Here is a 21,453-nt window from a genome sequence, read left to right as displayed (position 1 = left end):
TACAGGCGCTTCGTCAAGAATTTTTCGCGGATCGCTGAGCCACTGACGTATCTCACGAAGGCCGACGTCGAGTTCAAGTGGGAGACGCTGCAAGTCGAAGCATTTGAAGAACTGAAGCGACGCCTGCAATCGCCGCCAATACTTGCGCATTTCGACGAAAACGCCGATACCGAAGTCCACACCGACGCAAGCAGCGTAGCACTCGGCGCCGTGCTTGTGCAGAGGACTGACGGACTAGAAAGGGTTGTAAGTTACGCTAGCCGGTCGCTATCGAAGGCGGAAGCAAATTATTCCACAACAGAAAAGGAGTGCCTCGCCATCATCTGGGCTACATCAAAGTTTCGCCCCTACCTTTATGGCAGGCCCTTTAAAGTTGTGAGCGACCACCACGCCTTGTGTTGGCCAGCTAACTTGAAGGATCCTTCAGGTCGCCTCGCACGATGGAGTCTGAGACTTCAAGCATTCGACATCACCGTCGTTTACAAGTCCGGACGAAAGCACTCTGACGCCGACTGCTTGTCTCGCGCCCCCGTCGAACCGCCGCCACAGGACGACCAGGATGACGACACTTTCTTGGGACCCATCAGTGCCGACGAATTCGCCGAACAACAGTGAGCCGACCCGGAACTAAGGAGCCTTGTAGACTATCTGGAAGGCAAGACCATCATTGTGCCCAAGGTGTTCAGGCGAGGATTGGCGTCGTTTTTCCTGCAAAACGACATTCTCCTAAAGAAGAACTTCTCGCCTCTCCGAGCCAACTACCTCCTCGTGGTACCCTCAGCATTGCGCCCAGAGGTTCTGCAAGCTCTCCATGACGACCCAACGGCTGGACACCTCGGTTTTTCCCGCACGCTCGCAAGGATACAAGAAAAATACTACTGGCCTCGCCTCTCTGCCGACGTCGCCCATTACGTAAGGACATGCCGAGACTGTCAGCGACGCAAAACACCGCCGACAAGGCCAGCCGGACTTCTGCAGCCGATCGAGCCACCTTGCAGACCGTTCCAGCAGATCGGGATGGACTTACTGGGGCCTTTTCCGACGTCGACGTCCGGGAATAAATGGATCGTCGTAGTTACGGACTACCTCACCCGCTACGCCGAAACAAAAGCCTTGCCCAAAGGCAGTGCTGCCGAGGTAGCCCGATTCTTCGTTGAGAACATCCTCCTGCGTCACGGTGCCCCAGAAGTCCTCATCACCGACAGAGGTACAGCCTTCACGGCTGAACTAACTCAAGCCATCCTGCGCTACAGCCAGACAAGCCATCGCCGGACCACCGCCTACCACCCGCAGACGAATGGCCTCACCGAGCGCCTAAATAAGACCATCGCCGACATGCTGGCAATATACGTCGACGTCGAACACAAGACGTGGGATGCCATCCTTCCGTACGTGACCTTTGCATACAACACGGCCATGCAAGAAACGACGCAAATGGCACCGTTCAACCTGGTCTACGGAAGGAAACCGGCAACGACGCTTGACGCCATGCTACCGGATGTCTCCGACGAAGAAAATCTCGACGTTGCCACCTATTTGCAGCGTGCCGAAGAAAGTCGACAGCTCGCCCGCCTGCGCATCAAGAACCAGCAGAGAACCGACAGTCGACACTACAATCTTCGACGACGCTACGTCGAGTACCAGCCCGGAGACCGTGTTTGGGTCTGGACTCCGATACGCCGACGAGGACTTAGCGAGAAACTCTTACGTCGCTATTTCGGACCATATAAGATCATCCGACGTATTGGCGCACTGGACTATGAGGTCGTGCCAGACGGTATTTCGCAATCACAGCGGCGCCGCGCACGACCTGAAGTCATCCACGTGGTGCGTCTTAAGCCTTTCTACGCCCGCTGACGAACTTAGGTACTTTGTTACTTTATTTTTTTTTCTTTATTACGCGTGGTTTTGTTTTCACTTTCACATTTGTTTGTAGTAGAGGTTTAGGTTGGGAAAAGATGCGTATTTCTGCAGCCCTTATAGGGAGCACGGCTCAGCATCATCACATTTGTTTGTAGCATCGGGACGATGCTTTTTAAGGGGAGGGTATTGACACGTATACATGTTTATCTTTCACCGGTGGCCGCTTTCCACCGGCTAACAAATGTTAAACGTTATCGCTCGGCGCAGGACGCGCCTGTATCGGAAGTTTCTAGAACGTTATCGATGCTTCTTTCCATTGCCTGTTTTCACCGACGCTTATGTTATCTGATTGCATGACCGACGCGAATTGTCTAGAACTTTCTGGAAGACACGCGGGCATCAGGGATTAATCTAGAACCTTGGATGACTCAGGTATAAAAGCCGACGCGTTTCGCCGCTGATCAGATTTTCGACGATCGCCGACTGTGTTCGCCGCTATCGTTGTGCTTTGAGTGTTGCTTGCTTTTGTGGGCACAGGTTCGCCCAATAAACAACCAGTTTCGTCATACACAGTTTTACGACTGTTTACTTCAGCGTCACTACTACGTGACAGTATGATGTAGCCTGCTACTGTTGCCACATTTGTATTAACCCCCATTTGTTTCCTGTTTAGGAGGTCCCCCCGACAGTTTTTACTTCGGGACCTCCGATTGTGCAATTATACTTCACCTGTAATATATTTTTTGTACTACTGATGAAAATAAATTCAACTTCAACTAACAGTACGCCATCAAGTGTGAACTGTGAGGCGCGCTCTAGTGTTAGAGATTGTGCTCGAGACTGTTCCACAGTGTAGAGCATGAGAAAGGGCCCTGATATGTAAGTGGGCCTGATGCGATGCCACATGCGTTCGAATAGCACTCCTAATTTACGAATGAATTTGATTAAATTCTGGGGTGTTACTTGCCAAAACCACAGTCTGATTATGAGGGACACCATAGTGGCGGACTGCAGATTAATTTTGACGATTTAATTTTAACGCACACCCAATGCACTGCACACGGGTGTTTTCACATTTCGCCCCCATCGAAATGCGGCCACGGAGGCCTTGATTGCATCCCGCGACCTTCTGGATGGATAACGCGAAGTGCCTCACATGTGTGAGATGCGGAATGGAGAACACTCGCCATCCTGTCCCTGCGAAAGTGGATGCCAAGCGAAACCACCACTACTGAGGGGCGTATGCAATGCTTTATGGCTTTAGAGTAATGATAGTAGTGTTAGTTTAGAATTAAAAATTAATTAAATTAAGGAGTTTTACGTGCCAAAACTACGATCTGATTATGAAGCACGCCGTAGTGGGGGACTCGGGAAATTTGGACCGCCTGGGGTTCTTTAACGTGCACCTAAATCTAAAAGTACACAGGTGTTTTCGCATTACGCCCCCATTTAAACGCGGCCGCCATGGCCGGGATTCGATCCCGCGACCTAGTTTTATAATAATGATAGGTAATGGTAATTTTGACAGCACGCTGCCGCCTATAGCAGTGCTGCAACATTGAAATAATCAGGCTGGTTATTTTATATACGAAAGGCTAGGGAAGTCACTCCCCACGTCTCCACAGCAGCTTGGGAAAACAGCAATCTTTACAGGGAAACGTATGCGGGTAGCACTACGCTACCACGAGCGCCTTATCATTGTTTTCAGCTTGTTCTTTATTTTAACGTATGCTGCTCTGTATGCTGTATGCGGGATTCAAGGAATGTATGCACTGTTCGCTTCACTTTGCTGAGTTGCTACGAGCCATTGCATTTTTAAAGCGAAAGCCTTAGGTGTCTATGTTGGCAGTAACCTTTCAATGAGCTTTCCGTGACCTAGGCCATGACCTTCGCCGTGACCTTGGCCGTGACGAAAAATGGCCGACGCCACAGAGTACAAACACGTCTAAAAATGATCGGATTGATATCATTTCTCAGAGAGGTTCCTGTAAACAAAGTAAATTAGTAGCTTTGAAAAGAAAGCTTGATAAATTTCGGTCTGAGTGGGAATCGAGCCCGGGCCCCCGCGGTGAGAGACGAGCACGCTTCCCTGAAGCCACGGTTGTGGCTTACTAAAGGTGTGCCTCGTGCGTGCGTTTGACTACGTCACGTGGTCACAGAGACGCGCTCGTGCCACGGCTCGCGCGTTCATCATTGTCGTCTTCTTCCACAGCTGGCTTCGATGCCGCTGGTCATGCCAGTGTTCCCATACTGCCCCTCGCGCTCGTGCCACTGCTCACGCGTTCATCATTGTCGTCTTCTTCCACAGCTGGCTTCGATGCCGCTGGTCATGCCAGTGTTCCCATACTGCCCCTCGCGCTCGTGCCACTGCTCGCGCGTTCATCATCGTCGTCTTCTTCCACAGCTGGCTCCGATGCCGCTGGTCATGCCAGTGTTCCCATACTGCCCCTCGCGCTCGTGCCACGGCTCGCGCGTTCATCATCGTCGTCTTCTTCCACAGCTGGCTCCGATGCCGCTGGTCATGCCAGTGTTCCCATACTGCCCCTCGCGCTCGTGCCACTGCTCGCGCGTTCATCATCGTCGTCTCCTTCCACAGCTGGCTCCGATGCCGCTGGTCATGCCAGTGTTCCCATACTGCCCCTCGCGCTCGTGCCACTGCTCGCGCGTTCATCATCGCCGTCTTCTTCCACAGCTGGCTCCGATGCCGCTGGTCATGCCAGTGTTCCCATACTGCCCCTCGCGCTCGGGCCACTGCTCGCGCGTTCATCGCCGTCTTCTTCCACAGCTGGCACCGACGCCGCTGATCATGCCAGCGTTCCTATACTGCCCCTCGCGCTCGTGCCACTGCTCGCGCGTTCATCGTCGTCGTCGTCTTCCACAGCTGGCTTCCGATGCCGCTGGTCATGCCAGTGTTCCCATACTGCCCCTCGCGCTCGTGCCACTGCTCGCGCGTTCATCATCGCCGTCTTCTTCCACAGCTGGCTCCGATGCCGCTGGTCATGCCAGTGTTCCCATACTGCCCCTCGCGCTCGTGCCACTGCTCGCGCGTTCATCGCGTCTTCTTCCACAGCTGGCTCCGATGCCGCTAGTCATGCCAGTGTTCCCATACTGCCCCTCGCGCTCGTGCCACTGCTCGCGCGTTCATCATCGTCTTCTTCCACAGCTGGCTCGATGCCGCTGGTCATGCCAGTGTTCCCATACTGCCCCTCGCGCTCGTGCCACTGCTCACGCGTTCATCATCGTCGTCTTCTTCCACAGCTGGCTCCGATGCCGCTGGTCATGCCAGTGCTCCCATACTGCCCCTCGCGCGTTATCATCGTCTTCTTCCACAGCGAGCTCCGATGCCGCTGGTCATGCCAGTGTTCCCATACTGCCCCTCGCGCTCGTGCCACTGCTCGCGCGTTCATCATCGCCGTCTTCTTCCACAGCTGGCTCCGATGCCGCTGGTCATGCCAGTGTTCCCATACTGCCCCTCGCGCTCGTGCCACTGCTCGCGCGTTCATCATCGCCGTCTTCTTCCACAGCTGGCTCCGATGCCGCTGGTCATGCCAGTGTTCCCATACTGCCCCTCGCGCTCGTGCCACTGCTCGCGCGTACGTTTGTCGTCGTCTTCCACAGTTGGCAGGCTTTCGCCTTCACGTTTTACAAACGTCTATAACTTGCTTTTGCTTACTTACGGGGGTATGAGCCATTGATGATTATTGTTCTCTGTCGACGGATGCGAAAAAATCCCGGGATCCTAGCCATAGACACTTCGCATTAAAAGTCATACGAATCAGCGTTTGTGCTTATTGTTCTGATCAAAATGCTATAAAAAACCATGCTACAAAAATATCCTTATGCGCTGCTCGGAAGAACCTCGAGTGTCCTTACAAATCCTTTTACTTAACCGTATGTTTGACTGTTCGCACCAAATTTGAGTACACGCGTGTAATCGGTAATGTTATCTTGATGAAGAAAGTAAGAATAAATCTCCAGTCCACTGAACAATTCTGAAAGCATAGGACTAATACATCTGATTTTCGACAAGAAAATGAGATTGACAATGCTAAGTTATATATATTTTCACTTGCCAACGATATATATTTATCTATGTATAAGACCTTAAACAAGTGCAAGTCCTCCAACCATAACTTCACAGCTGCAGCATAGCAAAATGCAGGAGCCAGATATTGTGGAGTTTTATAACGTAGCTTGAAGAAGGTCAAAGTAAGCTTAAGGTGGTCTACGTGAACGGGATTATCTCGTCCGTGCCGGCGCAGATCGTCAGGTAGCATAAGGTGCTCAGGAGAAGTTAACAGGGGATAGGCGTTCGACGACACGCCAGGCGACATCACACGGACTTAAATAGCAGTTTGGAAGGCACACGAAGAGCGCGCGACGGCAGGTAAACGTATGCCGTACGAGAGTTCTTGGCTGGAAAGTAGCAGTTGCGAAGTCATCATCATCATCGTCATCATCAACCTAAATATAATGTCCACTGCAGGACGAAGGCCTCTCCCTGCGATCTCCAATTACCCCTGTCTTGCGCTAGCCTATTCCAACTTGCGCCTGCAAATTTCCTAACTTCATCATCCCATCTGGTTTTCTGCCTACCTCGACTGCGTTTCCTTTCTCTTGGTATCCATTCTGTAACTCTAATGGTCCACCGGTTATCCATCCTATGCATTACATGGCCTGCCCAGCTCCATTTATTCCGCTTAATGTCAACTAGAATATCGGCTATCGCCGTTTGTTCTCTGGTCCACACCGCTCTCTTCCTGTCTCTTAACACTATAGTCCTAAGATTTTTCGTTTCATCCCTCTTTGTGCGGTCCTTAACTTGTTCTCGAGCTTCTTTGTTAGTCTCCAAGTTTCTGCCCCATATGTTAGCACCGGTAGAATGCAATGAGTGTACACTTTTCTTTTCAACGACAGTGGTAAGCTCCCAGTCAGGATTTGGCAATGCCTGCCGTGTGCACTCCAACCCAATTTTATTCTTCTGTAAATATCTTTCTCGTGATCAGGGTCCGCTGTGAGTAATTGACCTAGATAAACGTACTCTTTTACAGACTCTAGAGGCTGACTGGCGATCCTGGATTCTTGTTCCCCTGCCAGGCTATTGAACTTTATCTTTGTCTTCTGCATATTCATCTTCAACCCAATTCTTACACTTTCTCGATTAAGGTCCTCAATCATTTGCTGTAATTCGTCTCAATTGTTGCTGTATAGGACAATGTCATCTGCAAAACGAAGGTTGCTGAGATATTCGCCGTTGATCCTCACTCCTAAGCCTTCCCAGTCTAAGAGCTTGAATACTTCTTCTAAGCATGAAGTGAATAGCATTGGAGAGATTGTGTCTCCTTGCCGGACCCCTTTCTAGATAGGTAACTTTGTACTTTTCTTGTGGAGAACCAATGTTGCTGTGCAGTCCCTGTAGATATTTGCCAATATATTCACGTATGCATCCTGTACTCCTTATGGTTACGTAACGCCTCTGTGACAGCTGGTATCTCTACTAAATCAAATGCTTTTTCATATTCTATGAAAGCCACATAGAGAGGTTGATTGTACTCCGCAGATTTCTCGATTACCAGATTGGTGACATGGATATGATCCATCGTAGAATATCCCTTCCTGAAGCCATGGCCTGTTGTCTTGGTTGGCTGAAGTCAAGTGTTGCCCTGATTCTATTGGAAATTATCTTGGTGAATATTTTATACAATACTGAAAGCAAGCTAATGCGTCTGTAATTCTTCAATTCTTTAACGTCTGCCTTTTGATGGATTAGTATAATGTTGGCGTTCTTCCAGCTCTCTGGTACACTTGAAGTCGTGAGGCATTGCGTATAAAGGGCCGCAAGCTTTTCAAGCATCATATCTCCTTCATCTTTGATTAAATCTACTGTTATTCCATCTTCTCCAGCAGCTTTTCCCCTGGTCATGTCTTTAATTCGAAGGATATTCGTTCAAAATCGGTTTCTGGCGCTACTGGACGACCGATGTTAAACAAGTTGAACGCTGGTCTAACTGACGACATTCGCCGGACCACCTGAAGCCCCTTAAGCAGGCGAACAATCCTGGGTATTCGGGAAGTAGGGCGTAAGGCGTCGAATGAATGAGACCAGTGGCGCTTGCAGAGGAGGATGAAAAGAGCAAAAAAAAAAAAAAGTCAGAGGCCTGCGCGGCCCACGCAGCACAGCGTAGGCTGGTGGAGCGGCTCAAGAGTAGCTCCAATTTGGACACCACGCACAACAGGGTCTTCGCGGCAGTCTGTTCGCCTCGTTTTGACGAGAACGATCTGAACTGTCCGCCCGGCGTCGACGGCGAGCTGCGGCTTGTAATGTTCTCTGCCCTAGCAGTCTGATGAGCCCGATCAAGCCTTACTTACAACTGCAACTTACATGTCCGGCGCGCCGCGTTTGCAGGCACCTTCTCTAGATGGCGCCACCATACTGGCGGAGGCTCGGCAGCGGCAGCTCGGGAGCGCGTTGATTGCGCGCCTCGTCTGAATCGCATATCGTCGTCTGCGCCTGCAGACGCTGCGTTTGCAGGCATCTTACCTGGATGGCGCCACCATACTGGTGGAGGCTCGAGTCGTCTCCCCCTGCGTTTGCCTTAAGGCCAGCCTCCATGGAGCGAAAAAGCGACGAACTTTCGGCGGCGGCCGCTCAGCGACGGCCACCCACCGCCCGACGTCAAATAAATGACTGTTCGCCGCCGATTCAGTCTCTCCAGATATTCTCCGCACAGCACACCGCCGCCGCTGGGAGTCGTCGCACGCGGCAGAGAGCGTGGACCAATCGGACCACAGCGCAGAGGTTTACTTCCGTCGGTCGCCCGTCGACGGGAGTTTTGGTTGTTGACGCTTGGCTACTGTTCGGCTATTTCCTACCTTCATTTCAAACGCTCGTTTTCCAGCGCTGATTCACCTTCTTGTTGGTTTTTCTGCCTGAAAGTTCTTGTGAATAATATGCGGTCACTGCTTGTTTTGTGTACTCTATGTAGTTAGATGCTTCGTTTCCCGATGATGCTCTGCTCATGCATACCCGCAACATGATGCCTTGCGTACCACCGTGTTTTAGAAAGACGTTTGATTGAAGTTTGCAGGGTGTAGTTCACTGGCACATCCGAAAAAAAAAAACGCGAACTGATGCATCGCGTATGTGCGGCATATGGGCGGCTCGCAAGCCACGTACGTAAAACATGGCGGCGGTCCCCGCTGCCCGCTTAGAATTGAATTTTGCGTGGCTTTTGTAGAATTCGCTTCGTTTGTAGCAAATGACTGCGTTAACGGCTTTCGCTTAGTCTCAGGCCGCTTGGACTACAGTGTATTATGAATAACCTTGTGGAGTTTTTGAAATCGCATCTCGTTTCGAACGACACGAAGCCCAACAAGGGGAATCTTTGAGATCGATGAAGTCGAGAGATAATTGCGACAGTGGCATATGGCCTCTGAGATCGGAAGATCTCGCAGGCCAATTAAAACTGCAATAAACGTGCGCTGCTTCGCGTACGCTGTACTATAGCGCATATAGCGTACGCTATTAGTTGCGTACGCTATGCTGAAACTGTCTAATAGCTTTCCGTATTTCCTTGTAGCAGGGCAGGCTCGAAGGCGGAAGCTGACGGGAGAAAAACTCAGCTGCGCGCGAGCGGAGAGAGCCGTAAACAAACACAGGATGACATACGAGGGATAAGTATCGGCGAAATAACGACGTGCCGTGTATTCACAAAAAAAAAAAAAAAAGAAAGTGACAGTCTAAACAGATTGCGGCTAACAGCAAGCACTTATTGTACGCACTTTTTCAGATCAGGTGCCTTATTTTACGTGTAAAAACATTGATTTAGGCGCTGTTTTGCCTTCTGCTTCCATTCGCCAACGTCGCTTTCGTAGCCTATCTCGTCTGGCCACAATGACTCCTCGCGGGTTGCGTCATAGCTTATGGTTGCGTCGACCGCATGGTCGGCGGCGTTCGCCGGCTCTTGGTTGCATGGAGTGTGGTGTCACGAATTCGCGACGGCGCTTCCCGCTGGACTTTTCGTCACATGAAATCCGTCGCGAAAGTTCGCTGCATGGAGGTTGGCCTTCATAGGGTACTTTCCGCGGCCCCATAGCAAGCGCTTACGTGGCTCAGTGGTAGAGTATCCGGCTCCCACGCAGTGGGCGCGCGTTCGATCCCGGCGGGAATCGGGTACTTCGGGGAATCGGGCCGGAGCATCATCGTGACCCGAAAAGGCTATTGGAATGAGCCCATAACAGCTTACGCTGTAAAAAAGAAAATTCAGTAGACCTGTGCGAGTTTACAGAAGCACGCTGCTATTTTTCAGCAAAGCTGTTTCTTTCCAGTAGTTTCCATAAGAATTTGAATTCACTGTATTGATATCATATATTTTAAAACGTACCCCGCACATGACGCATACTTTAATCCTTGCCTTCACCTAACGCTTTGCAGCACTTGGTAAGGAATTTATTGCAAAAGCGGTAATTCATCCACACACATTTTACTTTGCAAGCATTTGCTGTAATCTCCCCATTTCTAAATTATTGCTGAATTTGATCTTGGTTGCTCTCGTAGTTCTCACACGGTGGAGGGATAAATTCTGAGTTGTAAATTCTGGTCCACAACCATTTTACTTCGCACACAGATTCGCCATAATGTTCCTGGCATTTTCACTAAATGTGATCTCGGTGGCGTTTACAGTTCTGCCATAGCAACGGTTAAATCGTGCATGACTGTTAAAGCACACTCATAACGCTCCCCACTGATTGCATGTGTTATTTATTCCAAAGGCCGCGATTAAACCACATATTTCGAAGTTTGCCTACACATTACCCTTAACCTGGCCCTTAAGCTGGGAGATATATCAATGCTTTAGATCGTAAAACATAGCGTAAAACAAACATTCAAGCACTTGCTAAAGCAATTTATTGCAGTTATACTCGAGGTACACCGTAGGCCATTGGCGCCGTCGTGCTGTCCCGCTATCGACGACGCATGCGCGTGGAATAATCCACTGAAACGTGAGCTCGATGCTCTAGGAAAAGTAATCCCATCAACCATCATTCAAAATAGTGGCTCAGGAATACATGGGCCATCAAGCGAACTCCAGCCGGCTTAGTGGCTTTGGCGCAGCGATGCTAAGCGCGACGTCGCGGCATCAAATCCCGGCAGCGGCGGCCGCATTTCGATGGCGGCGAAGTGCAAGAACACCCGTGTACTTAGATTAAGGTGCACGTCAAAGTACCCCAGGTAGTAAACATTAATCTGGCGTCAACCACTATGGCATGTCTCATAATCAAGTGGGGGTTTTGTTGTTAAGCGAGCCCACCAAGCAGCAATTCATTTAAAGATCTTAAAGTGAAACGACAAAGAATGAAAATATTGTAAGCACTATTAACCTATTCATCGTTTTCATACGTACATAGCCATCATCATCCCTGATCTTCTGTTTCTTCGCGCATGAGCTGGTGCGTTTCCTTTCTGGAATAAAAAGCGCTTCACAGTTTCCGCCTCGGTCTTATGATATTCTGGAAGTGATTGGCATGTTGGGATATTCTTGTCGTATATAACCGAGCTGTACGTCAAAGTGTTACTTTGTTCTGAACCGAAAAGACGATGCCGACCAAAATCTGATAGCTTTCAATCGCCTAGCAAAGCGAGACGTAACAGATGAAAAAGCACGAGAAATGACGTTCACAAAGCATGAACTCGGACATAGCATAAAAGAAGCCATGTTCGTGTACAAACACGTATTCCCTCAGTTAAAGAAGTTGCTTTGGAAGACTAGTGCAAAAAAAAAAAATTGCTGTGGTTTAGCTTTGGTTAACCCCGGTTGATAGCGAAAGCTTCACTGCCCTGGCTAGGCCCATTGTCGAGCTGTGGCCGAAGCGTGGTTTCATAATGATATACAGACATGTTTGCAATGAATACAGTATTTATTCATCATTTTTTATGCCTATGAAGACACTGCGGTGATCAGTAAAGTAGTGAGACTTGATTGCAACTCGCAGCCGGGCCCAACTGTACCCGGGCAACAGCGGCAATGTCTCTTTTCAGGGCTCCGTAAAGGCCTAAATATAGTCCAACGTAGCGTGAACGCGCGCACTCGCTATGTCACGTTAGTGAGAACAACAGCGGCTGTAGTTAGACCGATGGTTCGACGTACTGGCGCCGCCAACGTAACCAGACGCGCGGCCAAAGAGCTCCAACGCGCCCGGCATCTGATGACGCTCGCCCGCGTGCCGATAACGTCGGACTATAAACGCGCCTTAATGCTCTCTTGTGGTTTGAGCTCTAGCTCTCAAGGTGAAAAGTATTGAGTCGCCGACGGCTGCCCGAGGTAGTGTAATGAAGATTTCGCTTCAAAAACACCGCCCAAGCACTCCGTACAGATGGTTAACCAGCGAAGTTGAAACGTGCGGCCCCGGTGTTTAGCAGTGGGTTAATCCCGACGCTGTATTGAAGCGTTTCTGAATTATTGGTTACATGTTTGTGTTTCTATTGGAACGCAAGTGCCAATGGCGGGCGGATGCTGCTAACCACGACGCCGAGCTAACTCGAGATATCGAACGCATGCGACAACGGCGAGCCGAGGAGGCGGCGTTGCGGGCAGAGCAGAGTCAAAGTGGCAATGGCGGGAACGCGTTCGCTAACGACGTCACTAACGGCGCTGCCAATGGCGCGCGCGCTTGGGTGCGACGTAGAGAACGACGTAACTGACGGCGCAGCCAATGGTGACTTATCGAAACATGGGACGAACGGTTTTTCGTTTCGCCTAGCCATATACAGCTTTCGCTGTAAACAAGCAAGTGCTGAATTAGAAATTGGCTTCGACGAAGGGAGGGAAGATATTCGTGAGAAAACTAAATACCTTCCATCCTTCGGATAAGCTGCAAAGATGATTTGGAAAAAAAAATACAGTAGCCAGTCGATTCTGAGAGCGCGTCGTGACCGTCTAATGGCTTCCGATGATTGCACTGAACGATGTAATATGTCCGTATTAGCGGGGGTATCTGCCACTGCATGCGTAATCCGCAATAAGCAAGCATTACAAACTAACCACGCTTCTTTATGCATTAAACGTCAATACATATGTCATTATAATAACGTGAACTTGGTACGTTGCAGCAACAGACGTACTGCAGTTATTTGGCTTTACTAATTCTCTTTTTATAAGTAGATTGAACCGTTGAAGTTGGGGCGTCACGCAACTGGTGTCCTCTAGGCTCTAATGAATCATTTGTAGGGATTCTTTTATTTTTATTTATTTATTTATAGTGGCTGTCAACAGACTTGCGGCCTTTCGAAACCTTTTCGAAAACATTTCGAAAACTCAAAAAACCACAAAGAAGAGAAACAGGATGTAAACTATTGAAATAACAGGAGGCTCCTGATTTAATTACCGGGACAACCAATGTTAATTTCAAGTGGGACGGAAAATACCAGTTTCTAATGATAGATTGAACAAGAATGTTAAGACGGGAGCGAAAATATCAGTACAGCCCTTGATTACAAATTTAGGAATGCTGTCACTACCCGCAGGGAGCTCCGGCTTCAGCTTGCGTATTGACTTGAATACTTTGTATTCAGTTATGGGTGAATATGCTAAGCAGTCATGATTATCCATAAAATTGATGGATAGACCCCCTGAATGGTTGCGAGAAACTTCCGCTGAAATGTTCAGCAAGTGCCTCGCATCTTTCTTGTGGCCTGGAAAAAGAGTTAACCTTTCGACTTCGCTACTCTTGCATCTTATCGTTTGCCTTCGCTCTGGCATAACGCCAGAAACTGTTGAGATCCATACTGTTGGGATCCTCAAGTCTCACTTGATAAATAGCTTCGCCATGAGCGAACAATGTTTTCACGATGTTCCTGCAAATGGCGTACCTACCACACCAGCACTCACAGCCTAGTCGTTTGTACAGTTTGATGCCTCTGTTTCTTGCGGATATAATATTTTAAGTCTGCGAAAACCATGATGGAAATTTGGGTTTCCTACGGCAAAGTAATGGAATAAGTTTTGTCATTGCGTCTTGAACAATCGAAGAAAGCAACTCAGCACAAGCCTCAATGTCCGTTTCATTGAGAAGAAAACCCCAGTCAAAGCAATTCAGACAGCTGCACAATCCCAGATAATTTCCCGGTGCATATATGGGTTTCGGGGAAGTTTCGACACAAGACAGAGGCAATTACAAAAAAAAAATTGATAGTAAATAGCGAGTGATATCTACCTCAACTAGTGTGCCAGGCCTTTCACTGACGTAAATTTTGCAGGTGTTGGATATTGCAGGCAGGCTGTACCCCAGGAATCCAACGAACAACACTATGTACAGCTGTTACCCCTAGCGTGTATAGATACACCCCAACTTTTTTCCGGCAAGGAATCTGAACAGGTGACAAATAGCAGTCAGACGCTTTTTCACGTAATTCACGTGCGGTCTCTGTCAATTACGATTCCCAAGAACCTGTGGTTTCTGATGTATATCTTGGTATGTCTTGGCTTACCCCGCAGTGAGTCAATGGCTGAAACCATTGCCATTGCGCAGGATTACCCAATCACGACGCACGTTACCGTTGCGACAATGCGTACGCATCTCAGACACTATGCTAGGAGCCCTTGCACCACCTGGCGACCCTCACTGCTGAAAGGCCCTGCACGACATTCAGTGCTACTGTCAGTGCACATCGTGGGTCGTTTCCTTCAGGGTACGCACCTGTGGCCAAGCCAATGTTTCCTCCGTGGTATTTGAGCCGTCCACAAGTACATATAACGATTCCAGGACTACAGAACAAGTCAGATCTACCGGCCGCAGCTCTAAAACAACCGAGCCTCTTGTATGAAAAGTACAGCAACCACGTGCACATCTATATCGATGGATCGACTACATCGACCAGTTCTGGTGGTGCGACGGTCATACCAACGCGAGGAATAACACTGCAATTCAAGACATCGCATGTCACGACATCTACGGTGGCAGAACTAACGGCTCTGCGTCGTGCGCTAGAATTCATTGAGTCTGAAAGACCTAGAAAATGGGCTGTGTTTTATGACTCAAAACCGGCATTACAGTGCACGCAGTCAGTTCTCCGACGCGGATGTCATGAACAGCTGACATACGAAATCGTGCCATTTCACGACCATCTCCAACCACGAGGTTGTCTTTCAATGGGTACCTGGTCATTGTGGAATCACTGGAAACGATTCCGCAGATAACACTGCTCGCACATCACATCAGAAAGAGCGCAGCGTTCAAATTCTGCTTTCGAGGACAGACGCCGCAAGGCAGCTTCGACACCTGTCACGCAGTCTCTCACTGACCGAGTGGAACTCGCCAAACTTACGACTTACACAACTGCATCAATTAAACCCCTCACTGCAACTCCGACCTCCATTCGGACTTCCTCGACGTGAAGCTTCGCTTCTCTGTCGCCTTTGGTTAGGAGTTGCCTTCACAAAGACAGAAAGGCATACTCTACATTAATTGGATAGACCGACAGTGCAGTGTGCGATGTCTGCGGCACCGAAGAAACTATCGACCACTTGCTGTGCCACTGTCCCCGATATGCCTCAGTAAGATAAAAACTTGCTAAGGCACTACAAAAACTGAACAATCGGCCGCTTTCCGTGCAGGTGCTGCTGGAACACCACCCCATCACTCGTCAGCCCACAAAGCGGTGAAGGCACTTTTGTGCTTCTTGAGGACGACGGGCTTGTGTGAGCGTCTTTTACTAATAGTGCAATAGCCCACGCGTCAGCGAACTCACCGCTAATTTCCTTCTTTCCTTACCTCCTTTCTCTCCCTGTCATCTTTGTGTTGCCCTTTCCCATTCCCTCGGTGTAGGGTAGCCAACCGGACGTTATTCTGGTCAACCTCCCTGCCGTCTGTCTTTTCTTTCTTCCTTTAGTCACTGACGCAAAAAGCTGTAGTATTTGTCCGTATTAAATCTAAGGTATTACCAGCACATTTTCTTATTTCATTAATTGTCAAAGCCCATTAAAACTGAAAAAATCAAGACATTGCGCTTTTCCCCGTACATTATCGCCATCACACAGAAGAAGGCTGGTTGACCAGTCTGCGCTAGGCAGATGGAAGTCCACGTAATTATGTATTTTATACTTTATAAAGTCACGTTTTCCTTCTAAATCAGGAAACTCTTGAACGAAAATAGTGGTATTGAAATTCAGAGGAAAACAGTAGCACCCAAAAAGACATTCCCAGCTTAGGCCCGCTATCGCATGCTGAAACTTCAATTCATACGCAATCATCATAAGTCTCAAGATCATTCCTTCTGAATGCATTAAATATGGAACGACAAGCTATGAGGATCACTCCGCCGCTTTTTCTGCGTGTAATTGCGGTAATTGCAGTCTTATTTTTCTAATAGCTATTTCGAAGACGGAATAGCTATTAGAAAAATAAGACTGATTCGAACAGGAAGCATTTAACTAAGTTTCAGTGGGACAATGTCCCGTTTACATTCAAACACATTAACAAAAAATTTCACCGCCGATTACGATATTCCCTAATGCGAAATATAAGTGCAGCTATATACGTCTTTTCATTTCGCGATATATTGAGGCAAACAATTTGAGAGACACATGTAGCACAGTCGGCAGTCGTCGAAAATCTGATCTGCGGGTCAAGCGCGTGGGCTTTTATACGCGACTCGTCGAAGATTACAGTGCAATCGCTGGTGCCGATTGGCTACCAGAAAGTACTCCACAATTCGCGTCGCGCATACAACCAGATAACAAAGCAATTCCTAACCATGACAATCGAAACACGCGCCGAACGATACCAAACCAAGCAAACCAAACAAGCGCGAACGACAGCTGACGCGAGCTGACGATAGTACGAAACGAACGGTCTGGCAGATACAAGTACGCATCGAGCCGGTCCGCATGAAACCAGTTTCGCTCTTTCATCTCCCAACGCACTCAATCTCCCACGCGCAAGCCAGGAAGCGGGAAGCCAGCGCCGGAGGGAGCGCACTTCTACTCTGCCAACAACCACGCTCGTCGCTCGCCCGCACCGTCTCTTATCTCCATACGGCTCTGACCTTTGTATGCGCTGTGCATTCGCCGCTCAGTTTCCGTTCAAGCGATAGACCGCACGAACCTTCGCCCGCTGCGGCGGCTGCGCTTGCTGCCAGCGTTTTGACAGTCGTTGTCTGCGGTCATTCAGTGCGATTCATGTTTGCTTGTGCGCGCTGACACCACGCTTGTTAATTCAGTTAGTAAGCGAATGTGTCCATGTTTATGCAGCCGATAAAACTACTATCCCTACTCCGAATAGCTCTCTACTAATTTGCTATCGCAATAGATAGTATTCATGTGATGTCACGCAGCCATATTTCCCCGCGCTGGTAGGGGACTAAGATGACGTCAGTGCAACGTATTATCACGCGTAAACTGTTTTTCTTTTTCACGGCGATTGTTTTTCACCTGTTTATCATTGTTATCGCTTTGACGTTCGACGCAAGACGCGCTTTTTGTTGCTGTCATGCTGTCATGTTCCTTGCTTACGCCCCTTCTCTACCTGCTGGTACCACAATATGGCGTCCGTGATGACGTCCGCGCAACCTAAGTATTGATGCTTCCCCTTTCGGGCGAAACTGTGACATCTTTTTGTTCTTAGTCCTCTACCGTTCTGATAATACAAATCAATTTGTCTTGCCATCTTCAGAACAGGTTAGGATAAAAGTTGAGTCATGAAAATACCGTGAAGGCAATAACGTGCCATGGAAAAGTCGAAAAGCAGAGCCTTCGGGCCAAACATCGCGGTCTCATTCACAAGCTCAAGGTCTATATCCGATGCAGTATAGAAAGAACAATAGGTTGGGTACCTTGTTCCGAGCTTTGTACACGCCCTGTCTTCGACTAATCCGGCCAGAACTCCCTCGATGCCCGACGACGCAGTAGACGGCTTAAGGTGAGAGAGGCCTGTGGCCGCCGGTGTTTTCGAAGCTGCTTTCGGTGTTTTGCACTGCTGAACGCGGCTGGCATCCTTTGTGGCTGGCTCACCATTTCATTCCCGTCTGGGATGATGGCACACGAAAAGATAAAGCAGCTCGTCTGGTTAGATTGCCTTCCGTGGAGCCACTGGAGTTGACCGCTGTAGCAGCGGCACCGGCGGAGCTCCCACAGCGGTGGTCGTAAGCTGCAAAAAATCCAATTCCCGCACTCACGTAGGTCACGTATTTCACCATGAAGCTCAGCATTTTGTGCACGTAGTAGCCGCACATCCAACATAAGAGCGTTTATCTGCTTAGCCATCGAGTTGGAAAGTTTGAGCGCAAGCGACGCACATTCGCACGGCATTCGCACGGGATACAGCGGATCTTCAGGGGGTGTGGCAGCTTTGTCGGCGGGCCGAGCTACGTACAGCGAGGACTCCAGTTAGCGTGTACACGCGAGCGCGTGGCCGACGGCACTGTCATCGCTGCGTAACGTCAATCACTGGAAGCATTGCACATGCGCAGTACACGTTTGGTGAGGCTGTCTTTCCACCGCGCGCATCACGTCACTGGAGAGGCTCCTTCGTCGTCTGCTAGCCGTGCTTTTGCCTCGTGAGCTGATACTTTCGGCATTTTAAGTTAGCTCATTCTTTAAAAATCCGTACTTCAAGAGGACAGGACAGGACAGAAAAAAAAACGCGCATAGCTATGGGGGCATGTCTGTTGTCTTCAGAGTGTTTCCGCATGAAATGCCGCATATAAAACACCGAGTATCTTCCGCAGACGTTCAATCTGTCACCACATGTTATTATGGCTAGAATTCCCGAAGATCAAAGACACTTTATCATTGCATTTTCCCTAAAAGGTGATTCCAAGCGATATATCGGCTCTTTAGTTCAGTGGATAGGCCTCTCAAGACTGTGAATATAATAATTCAGGCATATAAGCATGAAGGTCGCATTCGTCATGCACCCCGTGCACCCCGTCCTGGGGCTACCACAGATGATGAAGATGCATGCATAATTTCAGCTGTTGACGAGAACCCTTTTTTGTCTGCCGGAGCAGTTGGCGAGGTGTTGGATTTAGACGTTTCGGACACTACTGTTCGACGTCGCCTGCGTAGTGCAGGCCTTCGCAGTTGCGACGCAGTACAGAAGCCGCTACTTACGGCTGCCAACAGGGACGGACGACGGCAGTTCGCTAAGCAGCACGAGTCATATGGCCAGCCGGAGACTGGGGTCTTGTCATCTTTTCGAACGAGTCCACGTTTTCGACGCAATGAGACCAAAGATTGTTTTTGTGGAGACTGCCAGGCAAACGGTACGGTTAACTTACTGCATTGAAGAGTTTTAACAGTGGAGCTGTTCTTAGTCGAGAGAGAGATAAAACTTTATTTTGTCCATGATGGGGTCTGGGGGCGGCGGGGGTTGGGAGACTAACCCCCAGGCCTCCCCTTCCTCAGACGGCGGCCAGCCCTTGTTTTCTGGCGGCGTCTTCGGCCATCCGGACGGCCCAGAGCTGCTCTTCTGGGTCCAAGCTGAGCAGCAAAGTCTCCCACTGCTCGGCCGTAGTTATGATGTGTGTAGTGTTAGTGCGGTGAGTGTTGGTGGGTGTAGCTTTCGGGCATGCCCAGATGATGTGATCGAGGTCAGCGCGGGCCTCGCAGGCTTTGCAGAGTGGGGAGTATGCATCGGGGTAAATTCGGTGGTATAGCACGGGGTTTGGGAAAGTTCGCGTCTGAAGTAGTCGCCAAGTGGTGGATTGTGATTTATTCAGTGTTTTGTCAGCCTTCGCTTTCTGCCCGGTGTCACGCAGATAACGTGACCATGAGCGGATGAGAGCCGCGCCGGGGAAGGGTAGGTCACGTGACCAGCAGAGAAGGAGAGGCGCGTTGGGGGAGGAGGTGACCAATGAGAGGGCGCGCTGGGCGCGTGGAGGAGAGACGATGGGTACAAGAGGAGGTGTTTCTGTGCGGCGCGCCCTTTCGGATAAGGAACGCGCATCGCAGGTGGGTGGCGTGCGACTATGGGAAGACCACGAGTAGTGCGTACTCCTGAGAAAGAGCTGCCTACCGCGAGCGTCAGCGAGAGTTGGCTCGTGGACGGGCACGTCGCTTGCTCTCATTACTGGCGCGCAAAAAAGGGGCTGCTCTACTTGCACGTGAAAAAAAAAAAAGCACGCCGAAACACAGAGAGAAACCTCACTCGAAAAAAAAATAAAACACACTGAGAAAACGGCAAATATGTAGCAGCACCAACGAGGCAACGCACACAGCTGCTGCCGACGCCGCCCACGTTTCCCCCCGTTCGCTCTGAACGCGTGCGGTGTCCGTGACTGCAGCCGATGCCTCTGGCGGCGGCTCAGCAGGTTTCGACCAGAGAAATGGACACTCGTTGAAATACGTCTGAAGTTGCTGCCTCTTCTCGCCTCGTAACGTTTCAAATAATATAAGTTCCTGTTGTAGATCTGTGCTCACTTTTGTTTGCGCAATACTAGCGGGAGAGCAAGTGTGAGCGTGTGGGGTCCGGTTTCGCAATATAGTTTAGAACCATTTCAACGCATACATGGACACTTATCGTTTGCGCAATACTGCAGTATTTTGAACAATGTGCTGTTGCCACATGCGAGTAGTTTATTCCCCGACGGCAATTATCTTTTCCAGCAGGACCGGCCGGTCGCCGATCCACATGGCCAGCGTAGTGAAGGACTTCCAGTGAGAGCAGAACATACCCCTACTGGAATGACCACCCTAAGGGGCGGACCTTAACGTTATCGAAAACATGTGGGGCCGCCTGAGAGCTGCCTTGGCAAGAAGACTCCTTTATTCCGTGACTTCCGACCAGTTGTGGGCCGCAGTCAACAACAAGTGGGAGAGCCTAAAGGCCAATCACGAAAATGTTCGAGCCCTGTATGACTCGCTGCCGTCCAGAACAGCGGCAGTCGTTGTCAGCGGTAACATGACTGCCTGTATCGGCACGGTGGCTAGATGGGTAGGTGTGCCGTCCGCCGGCCTGAAGCGTAGTTCAGCGCTTCTCCGCTTCATGACGACAAACGTGGCGCTACGGTCGGAGGACTGTCACAGGCGGCACGCGTCATGTGCTGCTGCGGCCGCATTACATTCAAACTGTAGCATATTTACCATCGTATTTAAACTGAAGACCACCTTCACAGTGGCATCATGGGCAGTTACAAATTTCTGAATGCAGCAGAGATCTGTCACTTGCGAAGGTATACCGCACTTGCCTTTTTCGTCACCTGTTTGCTTCCCCGTTTGAGGTGCAATAATATCAGAGCTATTCACGCTATTTAGTTCGGTAAATAAGTTAAAATTGAATCTACGGAGAGCAGCACAAATTCTGTACGGACTAGATAACCTCTCATCAGCTCTTCTAAAGGGAGAGCTGGAGTCCAAAGTTATCTTATGAATCAGTATGTAGGTGCTGTAGCGAACGTAATTCTCGCAGGGAGTATCCTTATACCACGAATGCGTAAGGAATGTAAAATACAGTGACATAAATAATGATATTCGTACAAACAAAATTCTTTGGTTCAATTTCCTTGCCCGTATTGGAGCTACTATAAACGATACATGCTTGCAATATAAGTTAAGAATGTATTTTCGCAACCCAAATAAACTTGTTTTTGATTTA

Source organism: Dermacentor silvarum, chromosome 6 (assembly GCF_013339745.2).
Source record: "Dermacentor silvarum isolate Dsil-2018 chromosome 6, BIME_Dsil_1.4, whole genome shotgun sequence".
Classification (NCBI taxonomy): domain Eukaryota; kingdom Metazoa; phylum Arthropoda; class Arachnida; order Ixodida; family Ixodidae; genus Dermacentor; species Dermacentor silvarum.
This window is presented reverse-complemented; position numbering follows the sequence as displayed.